The sequence below is a fragment of the Ambystoma mexicanum genome, chromosome 7q (assembly GCF_040938575.1).
Source record: "Ambystoma mexicanum isolate Mex_15411 chromosome 7q, UKY_AmexF1_1, whole genome shotgun sequence".
Classification (NCBI taxonomy): Eukaryota; Metazoa; Chordata; class Amphibia; order Caudata; family Ambystomatidae; genus Ambystoma; species Ambystoma mexicanum.
Genome location: NC_090941.1, coordinates 929,470,197 through 929,493,490, shown reverse-complemented (window position 1 = coordinate 929,493,490; position 23,294 = coordinate 929,470,197).

The following is a 23,294-nucleotide window of genomic DNA, read 5'->3' as shown; positions in this document are numbered from 1 at the left end:
ATATTTTGTTATTCTAAAATCTGGTCTCCCCTTCGCAAACAATGAAGCATTCTCTCTGAGCTTTGTTTCTGTTAAATATACTCGCTGTTTTCCAGTGTCGAGGTCAGAGTCATCAATTAAGTATTTTCGTTGATCCTCACAATATGCAGTATACAAGTTCTTTTCACTGTGTCTCTGTTGAGTCTGGACAGAGGACAAGATGTCAAATCCTAGTTTTCACGGTGCAGATGTGACGAGCAAAATTGTGTTTATAACATTGCCAGATTTAATGTGTAAAGTAGCTATGGTAAGATCAGGGGCTTGGGGAAAATCCACCCGATTTATATTGGACGAAAAAATATCTTCTAATTTGTGGAGTTATCCAAATAGGTTCAGTACTGTAGCTCTATTCAGATGGTATTTTGGAAAGCGCTCACCTCTGCATTACTCTGTGCTATATTCTTTGTTTAGAACTTCTGTTGTATTTCTTCTTCTTTTTACTAATTTGAGAATTATGTATTGGAGTACTGATTGTTCCAACTCATTTTACTTTGTTCTAAAGTAACCACTATTTCGTTCTCTCTTTCCTTTTCACCTCTTACTGATAGGCTCTCCTTTCTCTGTTGGGGAGATATGCATAGTAGTTCTTGTTTTGGAGGTCATTTCTGAAGCTCAATCTATTCTAATAGTTCATCTAAAGGTTCTTTATGTACTGATTTGAGTAGCCTTTTATTCTCAGTTAGATCTTTTAATATTGCTCTTTTTTTATATTTCTCCGTTATTTTGGTTATAGCATTGAGCTTACTAGATTTTGGTGTCATTAATGCTTTGAAGAATTGACTCAAGTTCGGAGAGCGCTGGTTGGGCAATGTGTTCATGTTCTTTGTTTTTTTCTCCTTACGGTTATTGACAATATTGTGTGTTTTTTCTTAGGTTTTTCAAAAATAGTACAATTCATTTTTCATTCAGCATCTTCTTTGGCTTTTCTTACGTCAATCTATATTATTGACATTTCTGATGTAGTTGGATTTATTGATGAGGGATCTAGCAATTCTACATCTTCCAGCATCTGAGGTTGTTCTTGTTGATCTGAACTATTTTGAGCAAAGTTAGTCGTTGTTAGTTGTTTCATGGAACAATTTCCTTCCGTTACCTCTTGCAGTTTATTAGTTTGCTCATTCGCCCACTTTTTAAGGAAGATGTTTTGGTCATTTAATGTTTGATCTATTGATTCATGCACTTTTGTCAAATTGCTGAGTTAATCACTCTTAATGAAATTTCAACTAAATTTGCCCATATTATTGAGGCTTGGGGTCACCATTTGGGACACTTTTGTTCTGTGTAGATCTTTCTGGGGTCCGATTAGAAAACAAAATTGAGAGCACCAATGTATTGGGTGACGTCTGGCCATACATTAAGGGACATTCCTATAAATTGGAATGTCATTTTCGTTTGATAATTTCATTTATTTGTGGAGGAGTCTGCATTCTTTTTGTCTGCTTCTCTTCCGCTGTACTGTGTAAATTCTCAATCATAAGGATATTTTCCTTTTTCATTTCTTTTTCATTTAGCTGTAAATGTTCTGTTTTACTTTCTACCATTTTTGTTATACATCCAGTAATCACAGTGGGTTACTTGTTCGATTGATTTTGCAGATTATAAACTTTTTGTTGACGCACCCTTTTGGGTGTCTTGCTAGATTAATCCATGATTCCCTTTTTGCTTAGGGATGCAGACCTACGACTGAGGTCCGCAGTCACAAATGTTTGATCACCTAAAGTTAATTTCGCATTCAGTGAATCTAAATCTATTAGTACCACATTAGATGACTCAATTTGGGTCGCCATATTAACTGTTCAGGCTCTTGTATAAGTTCTATTTCTGCTAGAGTGTTTGTCTTTTTAACAGTTGGATTCCCTGTTTCTTTCATTTGGTCTTAGACAGAGAATGACCTATGATCCATGGATAATGAAGATGCCCGATCACAGGTTCGAGATGAGGTTATTTTGGCATTTTCATAAGGCATAGTAGTTTTAATAGGGGTTCTTTTAAATGTTTCTAGCAATTTCAGTGACTCAGTTTTTGTCGGCATGGCGGATCGTAGCGTGTATGTAGTCACCAACTTAATTTAGACAGGTCACTCTTATAGCCCACTAAACCACATTTTCCTAGTCAACACTTAATGTACACAATTTTTGATTTTCATCAACTCTAGAATGAGCTTACAAGTGACACTGTGATATAGTATTCAAAAAAGTGAAAATGACAGTATCACCAAATAAACTGTACGGCTATTATTCCAAACTTTCAAAACTTTACTTGAGGAAACCTGCCACAAGGCGCTCAAAAGCAGAAGCCAACAGTCACTCCTAACTGGCAGGCCAGACCGCTCAACTTTAAGTACCGCCGGGTGCTCAAAGGGAAGCCCGCAGTCGCACCACGCGTTACTACCTTTGTCCCAAACCTTTGAAGTTACTTGACAGCACCCGCCACTAGGAGCTCAAAAGCACAAGCTAGCAGTCACTCCTAAATGGCAGGCCAGTCCATTCAGTTTAGAGTATACGAGGGAACAGTAATAGATAAGATCACCTCTGCAGTGAGGGGTACCCGTAAAACTTGTAAAGCTATTTACTTTATTTCAAGGTGGTCTGGTATAACTACAATATACTGATTCAAGAGCTTCAGTGAGATTACAAACACCTGTAGACAGTGTAATTGGCTCTATTTTTCGTCCTTTTCTTTGCAAAGTAGGAGGTGGAAGGTTTGGGCCACCAGTCCATTTCTCCCAATGTTACATCCTGCAGCTGATGTCTTGCGCCGGATGCCACTCTCAATTGTTCACAGCCGCACTCAGCCCCACGAAGACCCACAAAGACTCAGCTAGACTCTAGGCCACTCCGTGGGAGTAGCAAGTCTATGAATGTACTACTCCTCCTTTTTTTAGTGAAATTGGAAGAAATACTCAGTCCTTTCTCCCAAGTCACACTGGCTCTAGGGTTCTCTGCCCACACTGCTCGCCACAAAGACTCAGCTAGATTTGTGTTAACAGCACTCCCTAAACTTATATTTTCTCTTAAGTTTAGGACACTGCCCCCATGTTAAAATCTGTTGATTTATCAACTACATTATCTTTATCTTTTATCTTATCAAAAGGAGTCTTTGGTACCCACACATACACACATTTCTCAAATCCCCTTTGTATTCATCTGGACTGCAGGACAGAAACTAACAACCCCATCCCCAGTAGGATCCATATAAGTTTCAGAATAGTTATCTGGGTCATTCGGGCACTCAAACTGTGTTCCGGGGGACCAATGGGTTTGCATATTTCAACCATGCAAGGCTTGTACTCAGAAGTCCAGGGTTCTGTCTGTGTGTGTGTGTGTCCTTCAGAAGGGGAGTGTCATCAGTAGGTTTTATTGTGAGAGACATCATAGGCATTGCCTTAGCTAACATTTTCTTGCAGCATTCCAGAACTATTCCACAATTGCAAAAAAGAACCAGCAGCAGGATACTAAAAGGAAGCAATACTTTTAGAATGCTGCTCATCCATGAGGGCACCCATAAAAACAGTGAGGAAAACTAATCATCATTCTGCAACCCACCTTCTTTCTTCAAGGTGGTGTGCAGAGTGTGCAGTGTGTTTATTGCTTCTGTAATACTTTCTGAATCATTGGAGGATATGTAAGTAGAGAAAGAAGTACCTATTTTGGCACAGCCCCACCACCATGGCAATCATTAGATTGAGGACACCTATTCTGCAACATTGTTATTCTTATAGCTCTAAGTTCTTCATTGATAGCATTAAATCCATTCTCTGTGTCATTGGTTAATTGGATTAGTTACCACCTTGTTATCTGCAGCCACTTGTCATTTGCTCCTGCTTGCACACCAGTAGTGAGGATCGATCCAAAAAAACATTTCAGCTTGATTGATCAGCCTATACTCTTGCGGTATCACAATTAGCTTGTCACATGACTCTTGAGGTAGTTAGTTATTGCAGTTGTGACGATATTGGCCCAGAGATCTGCAGATCCACTGGTGCAGGTTATACATAGGCTTGGTCATTGGATGCTCGGATGCTTGAGGATGGCAGTAAGGATGGCAGTAAGGTTGACCTCAATCCTCACCAGCATGGGAGCTTGCAACATGGTCATTGAACAGACACTGTCCCAAGCAGCAGTTGTGTGTATGCCAGTCCGCCGCAAAAATGATTAAAGTGCTGCAGATCAGGAAGGTGGACAGTGATGTTGCAGTTGATGTTTGCTCCAACAAAAATGATGCAATTGCTTCTGAAACACAAGGAAAACTGTGTACGTTTCATAACGCTTATCAGGGGTTCATGCTGATTAGGCATTAGGCTGTTAATATTTTTGGTCCATATTGCAAAACACATCTTTTTATTTCTTTTAAGGACCACAGCCTTGGGTAGCCCACACATTCCCCATGCCCTGCATCAAATCAGCCCTTCGACCAATTAATGTTTATAAAAAACAGTGCCTTTGATCTGCATCCTAGTTTTCCTCCCACAATAAAAAGGGCTCTGCCCCTGCACCACCGAGATGCGATGCAGACAATGCTCTGAAAATCAATGCCCTTTCCTATCTTGCTTCTCCTGAAAGTCAGTCATTCGTATCTGTGCTTTTCTTTGATACGTATGTATAAGATCACTCAATCCTTTGTTCCTTGTTGTCAGTTCTACGTAATTGAACCCAGGGGTCCTTAAATCAGTAACATGTCATGCATGGATGGGATGCAGAATAACTCTTACACCAAATAATCAGACTGATCCAGGAAGTTGGCAAAGTCTCATCCGACTGTTTTATTATCAATTATCTAAAACAGGTTAACAAGAGTTACAAAGGACATCAACTGAGGTTTGTTTAAGTTCTCTTCTCACATTTTACATACAAAAACATATTTCTATACTAAATATTCATCATAAATGACGTCGTACTACATGGCAAATAAGAGACAACCTACGGGGTGTTATGGATGGATTGAGGGGAAAATCTAAGTATACTTTCCAAATAGGAGCAGGTTGTGATTGGGTCTCTACAATCAGGTGGACAACGTATGCCCACTCCTAGTGCAAGTCATCTTCATCAGTTATTAAGTGCACGGTATATCACTTGCTCTAAAAACAATATGGCCCTTCGTTATATGACCCTATACAATTGGTTGCCACACTTGTGCCCTTCTGGAAAATTAAGCTCATTAGCAGCTTGTAAGCTGGTTCCCCAGGTATCAGTGAGTAGACTTTGACCATGTCTCCCCACCCTATTAGCCCAACATCTATCATGCCTTCTGCCATTCAGATTGTCTTTAAACTTGGCCTTGCAAAAGTATCCTTTCTCCTGAGAATAAAAGGGAGTATAGGCATACTCTTATCACAGTTCAGGTCCGAATGCCCAACTCCTATTTCCATCCTTGACTCACGTGACAGGAGACTGTATTTCAGCCTGTTTTGCAGCATTTAATTGTCTTTAATTAATACACTTGACACTCATGGTGTTCTTTCCTTGTACCTTAACACGAGACGATTCAACTTCTCACGGTTTCTGTTATTTATGGATAGATAACCAGTTCCTGGCCACTTTCTCCTTTGAAACTAGGCCGGACAGCTCTTCCAGGCCTTTCCATACTCTTAGATTCATGTTGCTGTAACAAAGCTTTCCGATCGTTCTTTCTTGTGGGTCTGAGCTTACTTAATATGTGACACTGATGTCCAGCTTCTATATAATGGCGGCAGCCCCTGCAGGCTATTCTCTATGTATAGCTAGCCTTTAAGTCTACTTGCGTTGCTGCATCAACAGTTATAAAATGGCTTGCATTTTCAGCAATGCTCCTCACACTTGCAATCTTCCTTTCGCATATGAAAGTTTATTCGATTCTTTACTTCGTCACCAGTTTCTATAATGTCTGTACATTATTTCCATCAGCCAGTTTTCTCAGTGTGTCACACTTGTTTCTTGTGATGTCACCAACTTCTCTTTCTCTCATCTTCATATTCCTTTGGGGATCTCCTCCAAGAGATTGTCATTTCTATGGGGATACATCATATAACATATTCTCAATAGATACCTTTACTCGAAGGCTCTCTGTAGAATAGGCACCATCACTGATGTTGTGCATGTTGCGATTTCTGGTTTCCAACATATAGGAAGGAAGGGGGCGGGACTTCCCGAAAAGGCTTTCAGCTCTACATAATTGTCAGAATACACCTTTGCATTAACTTCTACCCACTGTACCTACCTCAAACTTGTGTTCCTGCATTGTTCCTTGTACCTTACATACGGCTAGCTGAAATAAACACAACTTGCTGTTTCTGGTTGCATCTCTTGAGGCAAGAATAATCTAGGTGGCTGCTGCATAAGGAATCAATGGACAAACAAACAAGGGTCACTCGATTTCTCTCTCCCCACTCCCTGCACGTGGCGAAACCACATATTTTCCTCTGCATGATGATGCATATTACTAGATTTATCTGGGTTCACACATTTCTTAGACATTTCTAATTCTAGGCACAGAAAAATTAACATCTGCATGATTATATTCCATGTTAGTAACAATAGGAGACCCACCTTTTTGAGGGATACAAACTTAACATATAACATTAAAAACATAAAAAAAACAGAAGATGCACAAAACTATCACGCAGTAACATTTCTAGTCGCCCTCATGACATTTGAGCAATAAGGAAGGGAGGGGGAGAGAGGGAAGGGAATAGAAACATACAAGCGACTATGTAAACCTTGATATGTTGGGAAAATTCAGTCTGTCAAGTAAATCAATGAATCATAACAGAAGGGGGTTGTGACTGGACATTTTATCCAGTTGGCTGAATTTGTGTCGATCCGAATGCGTGCCCCTGCAAAATTGTCAGATGTTTGGTGACTATATATTCCTGAAGGAGTACCAGTGAACAGTCTTAATGGATCTCAAAATCAGACAGTTATACCCTTTGTCATTCCCCCCTCTTCTAACTCCTGCTGTTGGAGAGGGTTGATGGCACTCTTGTTCTTCTGGACATCGCTGAGATGAAGCCATGTCTTATGTCCTGATACTTTGATGGCTGTGGGAGTAGCGTACTGTGTAAGGTCCAATGAATTTTGGGTCTTTCCACTTGCACACAAAATTTGAAATAAATATGCTATCACCTGGAAAGAGCAATGGTTGACCACATTATTGCAATGAAAGTGCTGATACAGAGCTGTCCAAGGGGGATACATTTACCAATTGCGAGAATAATGGGGAAAGGAATGGGCACCCATAGCAGGAGACAGGGCATCATTGATGGCTGTACACTAGGTGCCTCATGCACTTGCGCAGCCCAAAGCACTAGGGGACAGAAAGGGGGTGGAAGTGCTTGAGGGGGGAACTGGGGAATCAATATGTGTAGGGTTGCGCAATTGTATAGGGTGCTGCCACCCTGTTCGAATCAGGTGAAAATAAAAGTTAAGTAGACTCTATGGGGTGGGCCAAGACTGATCCTGCACGATAGCTCACTTAGAAAATTGTGCTGACCTCTCACAGCAGTGGGCGGGTGAGGGGACACACAAATTGACTGCTCTCAGGAGACAGCAGTTGCTGGAAGTAGAACCAGTTGATACATACAAGGACAGCAAAACAAGTCCTTGGATGCTCGCTGGGGCTTGGGAGAATTTAAGCTCACAGGAATATGACTGGGAAGGTCCAATCAAAGTATGATCAGCAGTTTAAAATGTCCCTTGGCAAGTGGGCCTGGGAAGCAGGATTAGGGGCAAGTGGCGACGTGCAAAAGAGACAATCAGCAGGTGAGTTTTAGTGCCCCTGAACAGCAACAAGTATCTTGTGCTCTCGCTGATGACAGTGGGGCACCTCATTGGTCAGATGCCTTGTGCTCAGGATGTCTCGTGTTTTTTTCTCAATGCATGCTGACCAATGGCAGAAAAATACATTCCCAGAGGTCAGCATGATTACATAGCATGTAGTAGCAACTAATGTTTGGGGTGGAGCGGGAAGGAATGTGATGCCACACGGGAGGTGATGCACCAGGGGAGCGGTGGGATCATTTGCTCCAATCATTTTGTACTAACCTATGTTCATCCATAGGGGATTGATGTAGCCCCAGCAATCAGCTTCGTGGGCCACTCGACAGCTCGTAACTTTAAGTGTAACTGTTTCTCAATATCCTAATATTGTTTTTGATACAGCCGTAGAGGGTCCTTTTGTTGGCTCTCATCAACCAGTTCTGTTCCACTGTGCTGTTTGATTTGTGCTTGCCCAGCTGTAATAAATAGCATTACTTCTAGCCTGGTGCACGCTCCATTTTGGACTACACTTGGTAAATTACTAATAGCCTGCTCACTGAGGACCCCAAACACATTTGGAGGCCCCAGCAAGATCCTACGTTCCCTCGGCCAACTGTGGGTATTCCGGCCACCCTCCTGGGAGTCATGGCTCTGGCGACTGCTGACCAGTTCTACATGCACCACTGAGGAGGCCCTTCAGATGCCAATTTTGCGAAGGTCTGCCTTGTCCCGAGCGTCTCCATGCTCAGGAGGCAGAGCGAGCCCACATGGAAGGCTCGGACTGAGAAGACTCAATGATATCTAGGACATGTGGTGTACCCACTCATGAAAGTGTGGTATCGTGTTTGCATGCGCATGAGGGGGAGGGATCTTTTTTATGGTGTTTAGGATGCATCCTCAAGGTGGGAGGACGATTGGTCATGATAGTCATACATTTTAGTGCACTTTACCCCATAGGGGCTAAAAGGGCATGACACACCTGTGTTAGAGAATGGAGGTTGCATAGTAAGGAGCAGACCCCGTTAGACTGGAGTCACACATAATGCAGGCAATTGTGTATTAGCACCATTGGGGGAAGAAGGATGTTGCTTGTTTTTGAATTTGTTAAAGTGGTGTTTTTTTGGTAAGAGGTAAGGGAAGAGCATTTGTTCTTCATGTGGCGTGGACCAAGGTGGAAGGGTGGATGCTGAAGGGTACCCACTGTATGATACTGCGCTTGGCATTTCTATGGGTGGATGTCAATACAGAGGGGAGATAGTGTGGTTTGGCGTCTGCCTACACAAACCTAGGTAAAGGTGTGCCCATTTGGAGGGCTGGTGATGTAATAACACAGTTAGTGCACAGAAGAGGAGTGTATGAATGGGCATTTGGAGAAGGACAGAAGGAGAGGGCGGTAAGCACGCACGCTTGAGTAGTGAGTGAGGATGTGGAGTACATAAGTGTGGGAGAAAAAGTGAGGACCATAAGGATACAACATACAGGGGGAGAGGGTCAATAATGGCCTTTTGGTATAGCCCCCTTCATTACATGTGTGAAAATCTATACCAATATTGCAATAAAATATAAAAATATAATTTTCATTAGGTTCAGGAAACTGCAGGACTGTGTTTTTATACATGGCCAGTGCAAGAAACACTTGATAGCAGAATAATAGAACATATGTTCTCCTTTCTATTAATTAAATTCAAGGGCTTGAAGTTGAAGAGTAGGCAGGGTTTTTTGGGGCCTCTAGAAGTTATATGAGGAGAAAAGGAGGAGCAGACAGAGGGAGAGGTTAAAAAAGAAGAAGCAAGGGACAAACTCAGGGACCCACCCCCACCAAATGGAATATACCCAGCGTTGAGACCTGCAGCAGGATGTACAAATCTGCAGCGGGTGTTACCAGAGAAAGAGGAGGATGGACAAGTAAGAAAGAAAGGAAAGGAAATGAAAAGGAGGGAGACACAGGACAGGGGGGAGGAAGTATCCAGCGGACATAGCAAAGAGCGCCTGGCAACAGGTGGCCATGCTGTTTAATGAAGCAGAGATGAATGACCAAACAAATATCGAGGCTTAGTACCACAAATGAAATACACCAATCACAGGCTGAAAAGATACAAGTATCTTTTATTTCTGTACAGTCAAAGCAAAACAGATAGCTATCTGGCTCCCAACACCTCACAGTGTGTACCAGCAGACACAGTGAGAGGTGAGAGGGTTGGACATCTGAACACAAAAATATTTATATCATTTTTGAAACATTGTCCAGCCTCTCCCCAAGCTAATAATTCACATGCTAGAGTTTGTGCCCAGTTCACATGTCAAATATTACAATATTGTACAAGGAATTAATTAAGTTTGCATGTCCATGAAGGTACAATGATGCTTATTGGTTCTCTAATCCATAGTAAGCCTTGTGCCAAAAATCGCCACAATGCAGTTCAGCCAGACCACACTATCTGAGTTTACTTTCCATTGTCTCATTGTTTATAAAAGGATGAGGCTTGTGAGCGCAGACAACACTTGGATTGCAGTTCATATGAGTCACAAGGTTTCTTTGCATAGGTTTCTTCCCCCTTATGGCAGGGGGAAGTACATTCATATGCGCATTCAGAAAAGATACTGCAGGAGTGACGTTAGCAGTAGGTGATATCAAAAGTTTATTCGCAGCGATAATAGAACAAGGGGATAAGATATGGGTGAGATATAAATTTGCGCAGTTAAACATGAACACACACAACAGAGCATCATTCAATAACTGCAGTTTTAGCATGTGGAAGGTGTTGAGGAACATGTACCTGGACAGCTCAGACTTAGGAGCTGTCATGTCCCCTACAATGAAGCCAGATGAAGACCCAGCATAGTATTTAAAACAGGTCCAGGAGCTCTGGATGCAGGAGACATGGAAACCGTGGGACAAATTCATACTGCTATTCTAGCAAATATTGTTCAAAGAACTACCAGAGATACAGGCAACAATAGTACACTACTGTAAGAGAAAGCAGGAGAGTGAGATGCAGACTGCAGAAAATGCTGATAAGGCAGATAACAAGCTGGTACAGAAGAAGATTGCTAGGAATACAATGTGGGGGGGCTATGTTCATACACAACTCTGCTTCAATGGCTCCTGCCCAACACAGGGTTTCCCAGTGGGTAACATGCCACTGCTGTACACCCCACAATGGAGGATGCACTAGAGGGGGGCTGGGTCAAGGAGGAGTGTGCCACTTAGGGTGATATATCCAAATGGGAAGAGAATACAAGCAGTGAGGGAGCGGAGGAGGATATGTGGGGTTATGATAGCACAGATGAAAGCAGAACTGAGGATAGCACAGGGGCAACATGCTTGTCTTGGAAGCCGAATTCAGGTATGGTATTAGGCGCATTTGTCCATTCGGGCTACAGGCACAGGTTTACCAAATGCAGCAGCAAGATCCCTATATGCAGCAGTTTCAGCCCCAGCAGGCACTGCCCGTACACAATGCAACGGGAGCCACAACTGCTCCCACAGGTGCAGTCACACTCATCAGCGGGCCAGATGGAAAGCAAAGAAACATCCCAGGGGTTGCTGTCAGCCCCACCCCATGCACAGGGAAATGCAATAGTACTAGAACAGAGTACGGTGCCCACTACACTGGGGTCAGCATTATGGGGATCCTTTCTCGTTGGAGCCGAACATAGCCCTCATTAGGAAAGTCCACAGGGAGTACATGTGTGTCCAGTCCTAGTGGTAACTGAAAACCCAAAGAGGAACCCGAGGTAGCAGGGAAGATAGGACCAAAAACATTTAAAGTTTTTATGGACATGGGGGCACCAAGACATGCATTAAGGGGGGAATTTCATTGTAAAAAACAATCATGGATACGCAGGGCTTCTCTAGGGCTATTACCACGGTTCTGATAATCACAGATGTGTTACTCACGATAGGGACACGGCATATAGTGGCACCCCTCTTGTACTCAAATGACACCCCATTACCTTTCCTGGGAAGAAATTTACTGACCAAACTGAATGCAACAATATCATACATGGAGAAAGGGATTGTGTGCTCCACACCGGGCATGTACTACACTCGGGTGGCAGCACTCCTTCTGGCAGCATACACACAGAGCACACAGTGAGGACACTCTGTGTACCGGGAGTTGTTCATGTATGGACCCCAGATATTGTTGGGTTGGGTACCAGGAATACAGGGGAATGCGTTCAGATGGGCATCAGACTTCTTCTGAGCGCAGTGTTAGCAGGAGGGAAATGAAATGAAATGGAATGATAAATGAAATGATATTTTATTCATATCACGCTCGTACACAAGTGTTTCGGAGCGTGAGAAGCTCGAGGGAGCAAGGGGCACCACCATAGTATTACAATTTAAGGAAGTAGTGATCCGCAAAGACATGGGCATCTTAAGTGGGACAGATAGCGATGACACAGAATTCACCCAACATTGACCATATCAGGGGTGACAGACAAACAGCTCTTCTTGGAGGGGGAGGAAGAAGGCGAAATTGTGTTCCAGCTACAGATCCCCTGCCCAATAAGGGTGCTAGAATAGCCGGTACTGCAGCTGACGCAACTAGTGAAAAAGGAGAGTAGGTACACGAAAGAAGTGAAACACCACCATATACCCAGTAAAGAAGTTAAAAGGAGGGTCATGAAGATTCATGCAGGATTTATGTCCCTCAAACTATATTGTGGAAGCAGAGTTCCCACTTGTCCCAAACCCTGAATCAATATTATGTAACATCCCAACCAAGGAAAATAATTGACGGTAATTTACCTGAAGAATGTCTACTTCTCCATCCCACTACACTCCGAATCCAGATACCTCATCGCGTTTGGGTATCGGGGGACCATATTCTAACATACTATGCTCCCACAAGGGTACTGTGAAATACCAAGTATTTTTAACAGAGTGTTTCAGATGGATCTCAGAAACTTACAGATGACTAGCACAGTGATACAATATGTTTACTATTTATTTACTAGTGTGCAATGAAACTGAGGAGCAGTGCAGGGCAGACTCAGTGCACCTCTTAACCTTGCTAGCAGAAAAAGCTTACACATTTAACAGGGAAAAATTGCAATACTGTCAGGAGGAGGTAATGTACTTGGGGCAAATTATATTTACAGAAGCCTGCAAGGTAAAGACAGGGCAAGTAGAGGCAATACACAAGACCCAACACCCCCACACAGTGAAATATATGCAACAGCTCCAAGAGTTATGCAACTACTGCAGGGCCTGGGTATTCGACTATTTAACCTACATAAAGCATTTATTACATGCACCCAAGGAAGAGCAGAAGGAAAAAAGGTCAATAAAGTAAACGGAAGAGAAGAATGACAATTTTGCTGAGCTAAAAGTGGCACTGACCCATGCACCAGTGTTAGCAACCCCAAATTTAAAATATAAGTTCTGTCTGTTTCTCATTCTGATGACTCCGTGATGGCAGTGGTCCTCACACAGAAGAAACCACAGGGGCACAAGCCTTTGGCTATTACAGTCGTCTTTTATATGCAGTGATGCAGGAACACTTCCCCTGCAAACAGGTGCTTGTGGTGGCAGTGTTTGCCATAGAGAAGGCATCAACTACTACCATGGGTTGCTCAGTGGTTAAATGGAAGGCAGAATGCAACTGGCAAAAACATGCCTCTAATGACACGGCCGAGACCTACAAACTTGCAGCTAAGTCTTTTAAGACTGCAGTGTTTAATGCTGAACAAGAGCACTTAAATATAAGGATACAATGGCTGAACCAAGACCAAAAGAACTGTTTACAGTCCTACGGGAACTAAAGAGAACTGCTGTTGAGTCATCTATTGTTATAGATAACGACTGGTGTCAACGCATTCATTAAGGTTTTGTCCAGAAATCAAAACAACATCAGCAATGTAGTCTGAACCAAGTTAAATTGATACAGCCCACAGATGTGATTATACTCCCTTCTAGTAGCAAAACAAATCTAGAGACTGTTCTATTCACGTTTAAACAGGTATCAGAAATAGACGTTATGGCGAAAATACATTAGATGAAACCTACACCATGTAAGGGAGATATTTTTTCTGCCTCACTATTCAAGCATTTCTCTAGGACTCTCGTTTCCTGGGTTTACGAGATGTATTAACCGTTTATTTCAGGAGGCCTATATTCCTGAGAATATTAAAGAGGCATGGATCACACCTCTAGTAAAAAAGGAGAATCGCAATCCCATAGCTGTGGGCAATTATAGGCCCATTATGAATGTTCACTTTGTGTTAAAAATAATTGACAGAATAGCTTGCTCTCAATACCAAACCTTTGTGGAGCAATATGAAATGCTGGCAAATGAACAGTCTAGTTTTCGTGTGAATCACGGGATGGAGACTGCACGCCTGGATTTAAAAACGAATATTACTGGAATAATTGAGAAAGGTAACACAGTATTGCTCTTACTTTTGGGTCTCTCTTCTGCTTTCGATCTTGTTGATCATGCCATGTTAGCAGATAGATTGGTCAAGGTGAGTAAATACACTCTTTCTGCAACACTTTGGTTCAAATCTGTTTTTTTGGGTCCGAGGACAGCGAATGTGGTCAACGGATATGCGCAATCAAAAAGAAAGCTTTTAACATGTGATGTCCCACAGGGATCATGCATGTCCTTGTTACTCTTTAATGTGTATTCCAAACCTCTATGCAACCTTCTTGTCTCCTTAGGGGTCCAGTTCACAAACTATGCAGAAGACACCAAGAGAGTGATTACACCATCTGGGTTATAGAGAGAGGATGTAGTAGCAAGAGTCAACAAAGTCTTTAAGGCCATACAGGTGTGCATGGCTGTTAACTTCTTGACCTTGAATGATTCCAAAATTGAGCTGCTTATTCTTGGTACCCAACAAAAGCAGAAATAATCTTGACGCACAGTACAGAGGTTTCTGAGTTGATGGTAATGACATTAAAGTCTCTGAATCTGTTAAAACACTAGGAGTTTTCTTTAGCTCACACCTATCTTTCATGAAACATGTGTCCTATATTAAGTCCTTCTACTATGTTCACCTATTGTGGCAGCTCTGCCCCTATCTATCAGAAGCAAATAGATCCTTGATTCCAGTCGCTATTGTTAATAAAAAGTTAGACTACAGTGATATTTAATATTTATTTTAATTGTTTTTTTATAACGCACCTAATACTGTACCTGAGCTAGGTTTCTAAGCACAGATCTGGTATTCAAACCTTTGTTACTCTGCGTGGTCTTGTTTCCAAGAACAGTGCATTGCCCCTGTGCTATCCTCCATTAGTTTTCCAGCGGGCACATCTCAAGCTAATATAAGAAAATTACAGGGGACACAGAATGAAGCAGTATGTGCTGTCTGTGGGCTAGGTCATCGATCTCAGGTTTCTGAGTCTCACAGGGAATTGCATTGGCTTCCAGTTGAACAAAGTATCCAGTTTAAGGGCTCCACCCTGGTGTCTGAGTGCCTATTAGGTGTAGCCCCTTTGTATCTCTCTTGAAGAGTGAAAGGAATTTCATTCAGGCAGACTTTATGCTTGAATAATAGCGTTTCACTTCATCAGCCCGAGTCCTTTTAAACAAGATTGGTGGTGCTGGATTTAATGCATGGGCACCTATCTTATGGAACTCACTCCACCTGGATATTAGGGGCTGTGTATCAATGACCCAATTTAAGAAGCATCTGAAGCCCCTACTTTTTGATAGATGGATAGACTAAAATCATACGGTTACTGCTCCAACCCATCTAGTTATGGCTGCTCGCTTTTCTTCTATGTTTTTTTATGTCTGTCTTGTCAGCACCCTGAGGCCTTCTGTGAGTGGTGCCATATAAGTAATAAATAGATATATAGATAGATAGCTGGATAGATAGATACGTGGAGCACTCTCTTTTTGCCATCTTAGAGAAGTCAAAGAGCACGCGTACGGCGCAGATAGCTTCTGGTTATGAAATGATCCTAACAAACTCGACATAGTGAGGTGCCGTGTGGTTAATCCAGCAACATTCATAGCAGAACTGTCAGAGAAGGAGGACTACATGCATGACTGTGCAGCATACATGGACTCCATGGAAGTAAACATACAGGTAAAAGAAGACGAGTTAGAGGAAGGGCACGTGATCTTCATTGATGGATTGTCGAGCACAGATCCCAATACAAGCAACATACATACTGGTGCTGCTGTAGAATATTACAAGGATGGGAAGTTCCAGATATGGTCCGACGTAAGATTGCCATCTCACTACTCAGCACAGGTGACAGAATTGGTGGCCATGATTAATTGAACATGACAGAGTGCCATGTAGGGAACATCTTCTCGGACTCTGTGTACGTCATGTCCACTATACATTCTGGATTAGGATGATGGGAAAGGAGGGGATTTAGGAGAAGGGACGGATCCCAAGCACAGCATGCAGAATTACTACGCAAATTAATAGATTTGCTGAAGTTGCTGGTGGAAGTGGCCAATATAAAGTGCGACACCCACACTGGAGGGCAAAACTTTATTTTTAAAGGGAATGATATGGCCGACAGGACATCAAAGGAAACAGCATATCTACCCGAGTGGACAACCTGGTTATACCCATGCACAGAGGGGAGTGTTCCAATCATGTTTGCTGGGGCAAAAAGAGACAAAGAATCCAAAAGAGCAGAAGCCTTCAACTCTCTAGCGATTGCATAGATAGTTGATTTACAGAGGAAAGTACCCCAGGAGGAGAAAGATTTATGGATACACAGAGGGTAAATAACACAAGGAAACCAATAATGCCTAGAAAATTGTTAACTATTGCCCTAGAGTAATTGCATTTTCCCACCCATGTCTATCATGCCACATCATATCATATCAAGAGCATGTGGCAGCAGAAATAAATGAAGGGTGGATTGTTGCCAGATTACAAGAACTTGTTGCAGAGTTTACTGGGAATTGAGTGGTGTGCCAAAAATATCTTTCTGGTCTTACATTACATGTTATCGCGACCAGAAGGGCCCTTCCGACACTCGCATATCGACTATGTTGACATGCACGAGAGATGTGCCTCTTATAGGTACATGCTTGTAGTTGTCTGCCCTTTTTCACATTGGCTTGAGGCGGGACCCTGGTCTCACAATGATGCTAAAATGGCTGCAAAGGATTTGGTGCTCGAGGCGTTTCCAAGAATGGGGATATCTGATGAAATAAGGTTGGATAATGTGCAACATTTAGCAAACAACCTATTGAAGGAAATGACTAACCTATTGGGAATAAAGCACTGACTCTGCACTGTGTATTGACTGCAAGCAAATGCAGTTGTCAAACGTTTGAATGGCTTGCTTAAAGAGCGCTCAATAAAGCTAACTACCACTGTGTGCAAGAACTGGTTGTATAGCCTCACTCTCTTGCTCTTTTTGCTCTATGCAATTCTCCTGGTGCGGACCACCATATGACTCTGAAAGAAATTGGCACTAACTGGAGGATGCATGCTCTGTCCCTCCTGCCCCTATACTTTTGGATGCTCATACAGTAACTCAGGTTTTAGGAGATGAAATGCAAATGTATTTGACTGAACTGGCCAAGGCCCTAAAATATGTGTATCACCTGATCCAATGTTCAACAAGAAAACAACCAAAAGATGACACACCCACAACTGCACAAGATACAGAGACTTTTCCACAAGCGACAACCCTCTATCCGAGAGACAATATTTTTTTCTGCAATTTGCAAGTGGCAGGAGACGAGGTTCACGGGGCCCTCACTCATCATGTATGCAACTTCTGCAGCAGTGAATATTAGAGAAGAATGCTTGGATCCACATATCCAATGTTCGTAAAGACAGCAGCACCGCCCCCTTTGGAAAAGAAAGGAGGGGATGAGCATGATGGGAAGTATCGCACAATTGTTTTTAACATTGTTTTCTGATATATGACTGTAGAAAAGGCTTGTGCAGGCAGAGGCTGAAGGGCAAACATACACAGGGGGGAATGGGAGGAGATGCAAAAATGATGTCTTATTACTAGGGGTTGGATTGTTGTTTCTTATTTAGTTTTATTCCTTCCCTTTGTGGCTTTTATCGCAAAAAGAGTTGACTTACTGCCATTTAGCAACCTCTTTAATATGCAGCAAAGAAGGATGGCGAATGAGCAGAGAAAAGATGCAGAGGAAAGAAAATTGACAAGGAGAAAAAGAAATAGCAATATTATTTCTGAAGAATACTCTCAAAGTATGCATGCAATCCCACACCAATTAAGATTGTTTAGTAAGGAGTCTGTATTTTTCACATCGTTATTGCTATCTGGGTTTCAAGCAGTCACAAATGCCAAGTCGCTTCAGATCACCAGGCATAAAGTGCTACTGCTGGCAAACGCGACAGAAAAAAGAACTGAACGCAGTAAGGGAAGAAGTCCGGGCACTGCATTTGGTAGCACGTCAGAATCATTTTGTTCTGGATTTAATGACAGCAACGGAAGGAGGGGTCTGGAATATGATCAGCTGCAGTTGCTGCATGGCAGTTCCAGCTAATGATGCCACCAATGGGGCACTTACATAGGCAGTCGAAGAAATGTGCACACTGCATGAGAACATTGTTTAAGAAACACAGGATATAACATCAGAGAGTATGTTGAACTCATGGTTTGCCTACGTGCCCAAGATGTTGTCCACCTGGTTTATGTTAACTATCCCCATGCTCGTCATGATGCTCATTGTCATCTGTGTGGGACATTGAATGGTGGGAAAAAGTGTGTCGATCAACAGATCTATCAAAGTGGGGAATGCAATGAATGTGCTACTACAGCGCTGTTCAGGGGGTGCATCTACCAGTTGTGAGAATAATGGGCAGGGGAGTGGGTACTGGGGGCAGGAAACAGAACATCATTGACAGCACTGACGCGCACTCACACAGCCCAAGTCTGTAGGGGACTGAAGGGGGTGGAAGTGTTCAAAGGGAGAACTGGAGGCACTTGATGTGTAGAGTTGCACAAGTGTATAGAGCACTGCCGCCCTGTTTGAATCAGGTAAAAATTACAGGTGTGTAGACTGTGTCGGGAGGGCCCAGACAGACCCTGCATAGTAGGTCATCTAGAAAATTGTGTGGTTCTCTCACAGCCATGGAGTAGAGGAGGAGACACACAAACTGACCGTTCCCAGGAGACAGCAGTCGTTGGGAGCAGAACCAGTTGATACATACAAGGACAGTGAAATGAGCCCTTGGGCACTCGACGGGTTTTGGTAGAAATTAAGCTCACAGAAATATGTCTGGGAAGGTGCAGACAAAGTATGATCAGCAGTTTCAAATTGCCTCTTGGTAGGTGGGCCTGGGAAGTAGGATAAGGGGTGAGGGGTTGATACGCAAAGGAGCCAATCAGCAGGTGAGTTTTAGTGTCCTTGAAAAGCAACACAAATATGTTCCTCTCACTGATGTCAGGGGGCACCTTGTGAGTTGGATGCTGTGCGATTGTCTCCCACAAATTCAAGATATCTTTTGTTTTTTCTCAAAGCGCCAGTTGCTGCCCAATGACAGATTAATAAAGTCCCGGAGGTCAGCATGATTGCATAGCATGTAGTATCAACTAATGTTTGAGGTGGAGTGGGAACAAATGTGGCACCACAATGAGGGTGATGGACTGGGAAATAGGATCATTGTTCCAATCATTTTTTCTAACATATGTTCATCTATGTATGTTTATCTATGAGGGATTGACGTAGCCTCACCAATCAGCTCTGTGGGACACCCAACAACTCATAAAATTAAGTATAACTGTTTCTCACTATGCTAAACTACGTTTTCGCTATATAAAAGATCCAGACATGGTTGGCCATTTTGTCTCTCATCAACCAATTCTGTTCCACTGTGCTGTTTGATTTGTGCTTGCCCAGCTGTAATAAACAGTGTTACTTCTTGCCTGGTGTACGCTTGTTTTTGGACTACAGAACACACTAAGATTACTTTTTTATAAGCATTTTTAAAGATCTCACACAGCCCGGGGCCATCAAGGTGCTGTTACAGGAATATGTCTTAGTTGCGTATTTATAACTCTCTTAATACCAACAGGTTTCTAAGCGCGGACCCAGGGAGCGAACGTGAGTGCTTCATGTCATCTTGTTTCTAAGGCGAGCAGGTTGCTGCTGAGCTAGCCTTCCCTCGTCTATCAATGGGTGGGTCATGACCTTTGTGATGAGGCCCAACCTGGCGAGATAGAAACCTGACAAATTTTGTTAGTTAACCAGGGTACTCCTGGAATTCTGCTCCAAGAATTTTAGCAAAGTTGTGTTCATCAGATGCTGTGCGTGCAGGTGTGAGAGGTGTGTAGCCTCCTGCATGTGATTATGTCATGCAGGCTGAGGTGGTTATCAGGCCCTGGTAGATTGTGCAGCCATGAGAGTGCCAGGGGTAAACAGTGCAACCAAGGCTTATTCAATGTATCACACAATTTGGCCAGCTTTTTCTTCAATAGAACATTCATGCACTCTGTTGGCTTGTGGGTGCTAAATGGAGCACAATTTGTGTTTATTGCCCAACAGAGAACAGATTTCTTTGACCATCTCATTGAAAAAGTGAGGGTAATTATGTAAGCTGATGACATCACATATTCCCATTGGGGAAATACCTCACGCACTACAAATGTGGCTGCTGATTTAGCATCGGGATGGACACAGGTACCCACTTCAAACCATAGGGAGAATGGAAAATCCACAACAATTAGGAAACAAGCATTACTGCACCTGTTAACAATGCATTTGTAGTTGATGTGCAAATGTTGAAACAGCCTGAGGGGCTGGACAATGTAGCTTTCAGTGTTATAAGAGTGCGACCAGTAGTGTACATGTGGCAAGTAATAGAATTTGCTATGAAATCACTAATGAGCTCCTGGAGATTCTGAATAAAGCACTCCTGCTGAAAGTCAGAGGCCATGTATTGCCTGGATGTGTGGGAGGAAAAGCGCATCTGCTTGATGGTAATGGTGAGTAGCCCTTGGGGCATTATTGTTTTTGATTAAATGTTTTACCTCCATGTGCGATCTGTAGGAGACACAGAGCATCCCCTTTTTTGTCCATAATTCATTTTCCTGCTGGGGAGCTTGTCTCTGCAGTTCAATAATTTGAGTTAGGGGAAGTACATTGTAAGGGACTTTTAATTCTACTTGTTGCAGAGAAGGTTCATAGGACACTGGGGCATAAGAGTTTTCTAAATAAGCTGCATCTTGTGCTTCCAATTCTGAGGCACTGTTACCATAAGAAAGTGGGTCTTGTTGTTGGTCTGAGCTGCACATTTTACTACCGCGACTGCTGTGGGGAGTGCTAATATGTCTATGAGTCTGGAGAGTAGTGCAACATGCTTCAGGGGTGTACCGTCTGATTTTTTAAACCATCTCTTGTGCCATCTGGACAACCGGAGTGTACTGTGGATGTGATGTAAGCTGAACTGAATACATGGAAGTGGAATACCATTGCAACAGGTCTAATGCTGTTATCGGTGCTACCAGTGTAGAGTTAATGACCCAAAACCTGAACAATAAAAACAATGCCAAATAGACCAAATAATCGATGCACCATTTGCAAGGAAAGCATTATATGACATGCAAAATGTATCAGATGGTGCCGTAGCACCAAACTAACACTAAACTCGGCCAAGCACAAAGAAGTCACATCTTTTGTAGCAGAAAACCTCAAATTAATAAAACTATTCATTATAAAAATTACAATATAATCATGGACTCCCCATTGGCTAACACATATACACAATTCTAATTATCCCCTAGAGTCAAATACCATATTGGTCACACATTATCTAAAATAAATTCCCCTAAACACGCAAACTACTACATCATCAATAGGAGTTGATTAAATACAAGGTGCATAGTTAACATAATAAATCTCTCAAACAAGTCAAACATTCCTGACCATAACGTGATGTGCACCCCTCCACTGGATGCTGATCAAAGATTGGATAGCGATGAGAACTCTGCTTCGAGAATACAATGGGCCACCACATTATTCCAGGAACTGTGGCATGCACAAACAGATCCCTGCCCCTGTAGATAAATTAATTGGCATCATCTCTGTTCCTCCTGTCCCAAATCATGGTACAACCCTAGCACATCTCCCCGTCTCTCTGGGAACCCAGGTGCCCATGAATGACATGGAAACACTAATAACATGAGTGGGGGCCCAACTCTTCGGTTTGTATTTCTCTTATTTATTGATCCCTAGAGTGTGGCACCTACAGTTCAAATAGGATGAAGACTCTTCAGGTGAGGGCAGAATTGCTGTAAATCTTCACCAGTCCTCTTGGCATCACATATCCCCATGTCCCGCTCATATGAATGCAACCTTTAAAAGGTGTATCCCTACCCTTCTTCTCTGGAGCATTCCTTTCCTAGCTCCACTGAGCTCTGTGGCTGGACTCAACTGTTATTGACACAGCATGGCGGCCTATGACCTTGGCATCATAACTTCTGTCTAGGGGAATGAAGGGAGACCTGTCCAAGGAACAAATGGGCCGAGCAGCAGCTCCACGTTAGGCCTGTTTCTCATACGAACATACATACCAACACATCCTGTAATGTGCTCTAAAGTCCCAAATGGTGGCACTCCTGCAACCTTAGCTCACGGGTCTCGCCTTTACCACAACACTTCCCTTACCTACTTGCAGATAATTATATTTGTTCTTCTGTAACACAATTAATACCTGAGACAGTTTCTAAGCATGAGACCGGGATTCAAACCTCTGTTGCAAAGTGCTTTCTTGCTTCCAAGACAAACGTGTTGGCCCTGAGTTATCCTCCCGGCCCTTAATACATGACACTATACACTACCACTACCACAAAACTTAACACCCTATCTTTACCCTCTGCAACCGCAATGTGAATACATTGTTGCTCTTTCTGTATGGCTATATGGTGTTTCTAATATGTGTTAAAGCTAACTACAAATGGATACATGTGCCTTATGCCACACCCACTAAGAACTGCTAGCACTAGGAAGCCTGCTTATATGTTTTTCGCCAATCTAAATCACAGACTGACTGGGACATCGCACTTGCATCACAACACCTTTTTTGCTGCTTGTGCAAAGTAACGCGAGGGCAATGGCACCAATGCTATCTTGTGGTATTGCCCTGATTTGAGGCTGATTACTGCTGCCCCTGTGTACCTTATTCCTGTGTTCAGATAGATTCATCAATGAAAAGCATCTTCCCCTCTTTGAGTGTGTCTTCCATAACACTGGTAGTGTCATCAGTGGTGTTCTCATATGTAGAACAATCATGGTTTGTGTCATTTGGCTGTACTGGTTCTGCAGTAAATGCTGCTGAATTACCAGTTTGTCAACTGACAATGTGAAAGGAGTAGTTTGACAAAATCACTTCATATCCTGATGCGTGTTGGGTGGTGGTTGTTGGGCGGTGAGAGTGAATTTTGACTTTTTTAGGATTGTGGAAATCTGCATGTTCTACATAAAGGGTGACAGGACACCCAATGGTAATAGTGGATGATTTCTGGATGGCGAGCACAGTGACTGCCAGAGCCTGATTGCATGGGAAGTGTCCCTGTGTGACTGGGTCCAGAAGACCACTGTAATAAGC